The sequence below is a fragment of the Heterodontus francisci genome, unplaced genomic scaffold (genome assembly GCF_036365525.1).
Source record: "Heterodontus francisci isolate sHetFra1 unplaced genomic scaffold, sHetFra1.hap1 HAP1_SCAFFOLD_51_2, whole genome shotgun sequence".
NCBI lineage: Eukaryota > Metazoa > Chordata > Chondrichthyes > Heterodontiformes > Heterodontidae > Heterodontus > Heterodontus francisci.
The window spans coordinates 3,678,170-3,685,128 of NW_027141369.1; the positions used below are offsets into that span (position 1 = coordinate 3,678,170).

Below are 6,959 nucleotides of genomic sequence, written 5' to 3' on the forward strand. Positions count from 1 at the left end.
GCTCAGAAACCCCTCCTGATTTTTCATGCAGGGTTTGTGCCGCTCGGGTGACATCGGGGGGGTCTTGTAGGCAGAGAGGATTGGGTTGTCCTCAGCTGCTTCCATCTGTTCCTCCTCGAAAACATCACAGCTCCCGGTCTCCCGGAGCTCAGGTGCGCCAGACGTGTCTTTGCTCCCGGTGTCGCAGAGCTGAGATGCGTTGGCCTCTTCGTTACGTGTCGGGCATTGGGGTTGGGGCACGCTGGGCCCATCACAGCTTCCAGTGCCCGGGGGCTGGGATGCTTTATCATCCATCTCGGAGTTCTGCCGCCTCTTTTGAAGGGGCTGTCGTTCCAGCATTTCCCCGTCCAGTGAAGAGGAGTTGTTGCAGTCTGATTCAGAAGAGAGCCTCCTCTTGCCACTGGTTTGGGTGGTGGCTTTGGGATGTTTTTTCTTTGTGGTTTTCCTCTGGACCACTTGCCACTGACCTGTTTGTCCATCTGCTGCCTCCTCCTCCATTGATTCTGTCTGTGGAGGAGGGGTTTCCGGGCGCTGGATAGGTGCTGGGTCGTTGGTTTCAGCTGCCTCCCCTTCCTTCTCAGGCTGAAGTTCCTCACTGCGGAGAAGGTTGCTGGTCTCCTTTCGGACAGCGGACGCCTTCGTCGAACCTTCGCCCGGCCATTCCTTGGACCTTGCCGCCTGAGCATAGCTGAGACAACGTTTGGGGCAGGTCTTGTAGAGATGGCCTGCCGCACCGCACAAGTTGCAACACTTCGTCTGCTTACAGTCCTTGGTCTGAGGGCCTTCCTCCTTGCAGTTCTTGCAAACAACCGTGCTGCAGTTGGCTGCCATGTGACCAGATTTGCCACAGGTGCGGCAAACTCTGGGCTGCCCAGCGTAGACCAAGAAGCCTCGACTTCCCCCGATAGCAAAGCTGGAGGGAGGGTGGATGATGGCTCCACTGGGATCTACCTTCAAGGTCACCTTGACCTGCCGCTTGCTGGTCCAGATCCCAAAGGGGTCCTTGACATCAGTGCTGCTGCCGGCCACCTCGACGTACCTGGCGAGAAAGGTGAGTACATCCACCACCGGAACATGGGGGTTGTAGAGGTGAATTGTCACCACCCGGTCCCGTTGTGACGGAAGCGTGAAGAGCGGCTCCGCTGTGAGGATCGACAGTGGAGCCCGGTCCCCTTTCTCCTTGAACGCCTTCAGGAACTTGATGCATCCCGCCACGTTCCGGAACGTCACTTCGAAGTATCCACTGCTGGGGAAATCCTGCAGGCAGAAGACGTCCGTCGCTTGAAATCCGCAGCAATCGAAGAGAATTTTCTTGATGAAGAAGGTGCGATCGACCGGTGCATCTCCTTCCTTGTCCGTCACGAACACCCGAACTGTGTTGCGCACTCCCTGGCCCGAAGCTCGAAAATTGGTTATAGCCATTTTACTCAAAGCTTCCCCATAATCACGCTTCGGTTAAACCTCATTAGCTACGATATTGCCACTGCGCAAAACTCAAATCCCCTACTATTACTGCTCTATTGTTCTTGCACTTCTCAGAGATTTGCCTACATATCTGCTGTTCTATCTCCCACTGACTGTTTGGGGGTCCATAGTACACTCAGTGTACTATGATTGCCACTTTTTTTGTTCCTTAGCTCGATCCATATAGTCTCATCTGATAAACCTTACAACATATCATCCCTCCTCACAGCTGTAATAGTTTCTTTGGCCAAAATTGCCACTCCCCCTCCTTTCTTATCCCCCTCCCTATCGCGTCTGAAAACCCTGTAAACAGGAACATTGAGCTGCTATTCCTGTCCCTCCTTCAGCCATGTTTCTGTAATAGCTATGATATCATACTGCCATGTGTCTCTCCGTGCCTTCAGCTCATCTGCTTTATTTGCTCTACTCCTTGCATTAAAATAGATACCCTTGAGCACTGCCAAACTTTTTTTTTTTAATTTTCTAACCTTTGTTTCCTCTGTCTTCCAGACATTAATTTTCTGCCTTCCATTTTCATTTCAGCTTTTGTCCCATCTGAGTCTACCCTCAGGTCCCCATCCCCCTGCCAAACTAGTTTAAACCCTCTCCAACAGCACTGACAAAATGTCCCGCAAGGAACTCAGTCCCAGCTCTGTTCAGGTGCAACCCATCCGATCTGTCCCAAGAATCTGAAGCCCTCCCTCCTGCACCATCTTTCCAGCCACACATTCATCTGTGTTACCCTTCTATTCCTGTACTCATTTGCACGTGGCACTGGGAATAATCTGGAGATTACTACTTTTGATGGCAAGTTTGCTGATTTCTTACCGAGCTGCCTAAGTTCTGACTGCAGGACAACATCCTTCTTTCTAACTATGTCGATGGGTCCAATGTGGACCACAACTGCTGGCTGTTCATCCTCCCCCTTCAGGATGCTCTGTAGATGCTCAATGACATCCTTGACCCTGGCACCAGGAAGGCAACACTCCATTCCTGGATTCACATCTGCGGCCACAGGAATGCCTCATTTTTCCTTGACTATTGAGTCGCCTATCACTATGGCTTTTCCAGTCTTCCCTGTACTCCCCTTTACAGCTGAGACACCCATGGTGCCATGGACTTGGTTCTGACTGCTCTCCCCAGGGAAGCATCATTGTCCTCCATATTCAGAACTGAATACCAGTTGGAGAGTGAGATGCACTCAGTGTCCTGCAGTACCTGCCTGATTCTTTTTGACTGCTTGGTGGTCACCCATTCCCTCTCTCCCTGCTTACTGTTAAGCTGTGGGGTGACTACATCTATGAACATGCTATCCATGCAGCTCTCATCCTTTCAAGTGAACCGCAGTGTCGCCAGCTGCTGCATAAGTTCCAAAACCCAGAGCTCAAGCTGCCGCAATTGACCACACTTCCTGCACAAATGGTTCTCCAGGATACGGGAAGGATCCTGGAGCTCCCACATAGCACAGGAGGTGCACTCTCGAAGCTGAAGCACCCCTACCATTCATTTATTTATTAGTTGACCCTTTGCTACTGCTTAAAAAAAAACCTTACCAATACTACAACACCTTAGAATTATTAATAAAACCTTACCAGGACTGATAAATCCTACTAAAAATCAATACAGTTCACCAGTTAAAATAAACCTTACTCAAAAAATAATACTCAGCTACTCACTTGTTCATTATTATGAATATTGAATTTATACTGTTTTTTTTTTAGTCTGCCAGAGTTGAGACGCTATAACCCAACTATTTATGCACCCACCCGAACGGTGGTGTATTAACTATTTATTGATAATCCCTAACAGCAGTTACTCACAACCAATCACCTTGCAGCTTTCCTGTTATGTCACAGTTCACTTTGTTTTCAAACTCCGGTGGCCTGGGCTCCTGTCTGCTCCACTCACGCTGCTTCCTGCTGTCTGAGTGATCTCTCTGTCTCTCTCTCTCTATTTTATAGCTGTACATTGTGAGTTGTGGATTGGTATTCAATATTTAGCTCTGTGAAAACGATTGTGAATGAAAAGTTAACTTTCAATCTTATGCATGGGCTGCTATGCAAGCTCCAAGTCCTTCACTTTGTAGTAATGGAATTGATACTTTATCTTTCAGTCTTAATCTTTGTGGGACTTTTTGACTGCTATGTAATGTGTAGCTCGGTCTAACATCTGACGTACATTATTGAGATTCGTAGGATCATAGGAAATAGGGGCAGGAGGCCAATCGGCCCATCGCACCTGCTCCACCATTCAAACAGATCGTGGCTGATCAACTACCTCTACACTATTTTTCCCCACTATCTCCGTATCCCTTGACATAACTAGCCACATAACTAGGGAGGTAGAGAGGGCGTTAAACGGAATAGTAGGGGCAAGGGATCAACTTTGGGAAGACAATGGTAAATCAAAGAGTAGAGACAAGGCAAGAGAGAATGGTATGAATATTGGAAATGATAAACAGACTGTGACAGGAAGGACAGAGCATACAAATCTAAGAGTAAATCAACAGATAAGGCTACAGGTCACAAAAACAATAAAAGGACACAACTAAAGGCTCCGCATCCGAATGCATGTACCATTCGAAACAAAACAAAACAGATGAACTGAGAGCGCAAATAGAAATAAATCAGTATGATCTGTTAGCCATTACAGAGACATGGCAGCAGGACAACATAGATTAGGACCTGAATATTGAAGGGTACATGGCATTTAGGAAGGATAGGAAGCTAGGAAAAGATGGAGGGGTAGCTCTGTTAATTAATGATGCTGTTAGCGCAATAGAGAGGGATGACCTAAGTTGAGGATACCAGGATGTAGAAGTAACGCAGTTTGGGTAGAAATGAGAAATCATAAAAGGCAAGAAATCACTTTTGGAAGTGGGGTACAGGCCACCTAACATTAACCACACTGTAGGACAGGGTATAAAGGAAAAAAATAATGGCAGCTTGTCAGAAAGGTACAGTAATAATTATGGGGGATTTTAACCTACAGACAGACTGGAAAAATCGGATGGGCAGAGGTAGCTTCGATGAGGAGTACACAGAATGTTTTTGGGATAATTTCTTGGAACAATACATTCTGGAGCCAACCAGAGAGCAGGCTATACTAGACCTGGCATTGTGCAATGTGATAGGATTAATTAATGACCTCATAGTTAAGGCACCCCCAGGTAGCAGCGATCATAATATGAATGAATTTTACATTCAGTTTGAGGGAGGGAAGAGTGGGTCCAAGACCAGTATTTTAAACTTAAATAGGGCAATTATGAGAGCATGAAAGCAGAGCTAGCTAAAGTGAACTGGCATATCAGGTTAAGGGATAAGTCAATTGAGATGCAGTGACAGACGTTAAAGGGGATATTTCAGAATGCACAGAAAAGATACATTTCAACGAGAAAGAAAAATTCTGAAGGTGGGACCCACCAACCATATTTAACTAAAACAGTTAAATATAGTATCAAACTTAAAGAAAAAGCTTACAATTGCACAAAGATGGGAGACAGGTCAGAAGATTGCCGTTTTTTATATACTGTTCAAAGAATGACTAAAAGGTTGATAAGGAAGGTTAAATTAGAGGACAAGAGAAAGCTAGCTCGAAATATAAAGACAGATAGTAAGAGTTTCTATAGATATTTTAAAAAGAGTTAATAAAGTGAATGTTGGTCCGATAAAAAGTGAGTCTGGGGAATTAATCATGGATAAGGAGATGGCAGATAAATTGAACAGATATTTTGCATCGATCTTCACTATTGAAGATACAAATAACATCCCAGTATTAGCCGTAAGTCAGAAATGGAAGGGAGAGAGGAAATCAAGAAAATTACAATCACCAGGCAAGTGATATTGAACAAATTGTAGGAGCTGTGGGCTGACAAGTCCCCGGGTCCTGATGGACTTCATCCAAGGGTCTTAAAAGAAATGGCTACTGAGATAGTTGATGCGTTAGTTTTAATTTTCCAAAATACCCTAGATTCGGGGAAAGTTCTGTTAGATTGGAAAATAGTGAATATAACTCCCTTATTCAAAAAGGGAAGGAGACAGAAAGCAGGAAACTGCAGGCCAGTTAGCTCAACATCTCTCTTAGGGAAAATGTTAGAAGCTATTAAAGACATTTAAAGGGCATTTAGAAAAATTGAAGGTAATCAGGCAGAGTCAATATGGTTTTGTGAAAGGGAAATCATGTTTTACCAATTTATTGGAGTTCTTTGTGGGAGTTACATGTGCCGTGGATAAAGGGGAAGCAATGGATGTATTGCACTTAGATTCCAGAAGGCATTTGATAAGGTGCCACATCAAAGGTTATTACAGAAAATAAAAGCTCATGGTGCAGGGGGTAACATATTGGCATGGACAGAAGATTGGCTAGCTAACAGGAAACAGAGTAGGCATAAAAATGGGTCATTTTCTGGTTGGCAAGGTGTAACGAGTGGTGTGCCACAGGGATCTGTGATGGGGCCTCAACATTTTACAATTAATAGAAATGACTTTGATGAAGGGACTGAAGGAATGGTTGCTAAATTTGCTGAAGACAAAGATAGGTCGGAAAGTAACTCGTGAGGAGGACATAAGGAGGATACAAAGGGGTATAGATAAGTTAAGTGAGTGGGCAAAGACCTGGCAAATGGAGTATAATGTGAGAAAGTGTGAAATTGTCCACTTTGGAAGAATAAAAAAGAAACAGATTATCTAAATGGTGAGAGATTGCAGAGCTCTGAGATGCCGAGGGAACTGGGTGTCCTACTGCATGAATCACAAAAGGTTAATATGCAGGTACAGCACGTCATTAGGAAAGCTAATAGAATGTTATAGTTTAACGCAAGGGGAATTGAAAACAGAAGTAGGGAGGTTATGCTGCAGCTATACAGGGCATTGGTGAGACCATGTCTGGAGTACTGAGTACAGTACTGGTCTACTTATTTAAGGAAGAATGTAAATGAGTTGGAGGCAGTACAGAGAAGGTTTACTAGACTAATACCTGGAATGGGGGGCGTGGGGGGGGGGTGGTTTATGAAGAAAGACTGGACTGGCTAGGCTTGTATCAGCTGGAATTTAGAAGAGTAAGAAACGACTTGATTGAAACATATCAGATCCTGAGAGGTCTTGACAGGGTGGATGTGGAAAGGATGTTTCCCCTTGTGAATCTAGAACCAGGGGTCACAGTTTATAATTAAGGGGTCGTCCATTTAAGACAGAGATAAGGAGAAATTTTTTCCCTGAGGGTCGTGAGTCTTTGGAATTCTCTTGCTCAAAAAGTGGTGAAAGCAGACTCTTTGCATATTTTTTAAGGCAGAGGTAGATCGATTCTTGATAAGCGAGGGGATGAAAGGTTATCGGGGGTAGGTGGAAATGTGGAGTAATCAGTTCAGCCATGAACTTATTGAATGGCGGAGCAGGCTCGAAGGACCGAGTGGCCCACTCCTGCTCCTAATTCGGATGTCCGTACGTATGATAACATTAGTATTCAGAAATCTATCGATTTCTGTCTTGAGTATATTC

General features: G+C 44.9%; 1 pseudogene; it reads right to left on the reverse strand.

Annotated features, from left to right (window-relative positions):
- Positions 1 to 1,438: 1,438 nt before the first annotated feature.
- On the reverse strand, positions 1,439 to 1,495 carry LOC137363042 (U4 spliceosomal RNA; annotated as a pseudogene).
- Positions 1,496 to 6,959: the final 5,464 nt, after the last annotated feature.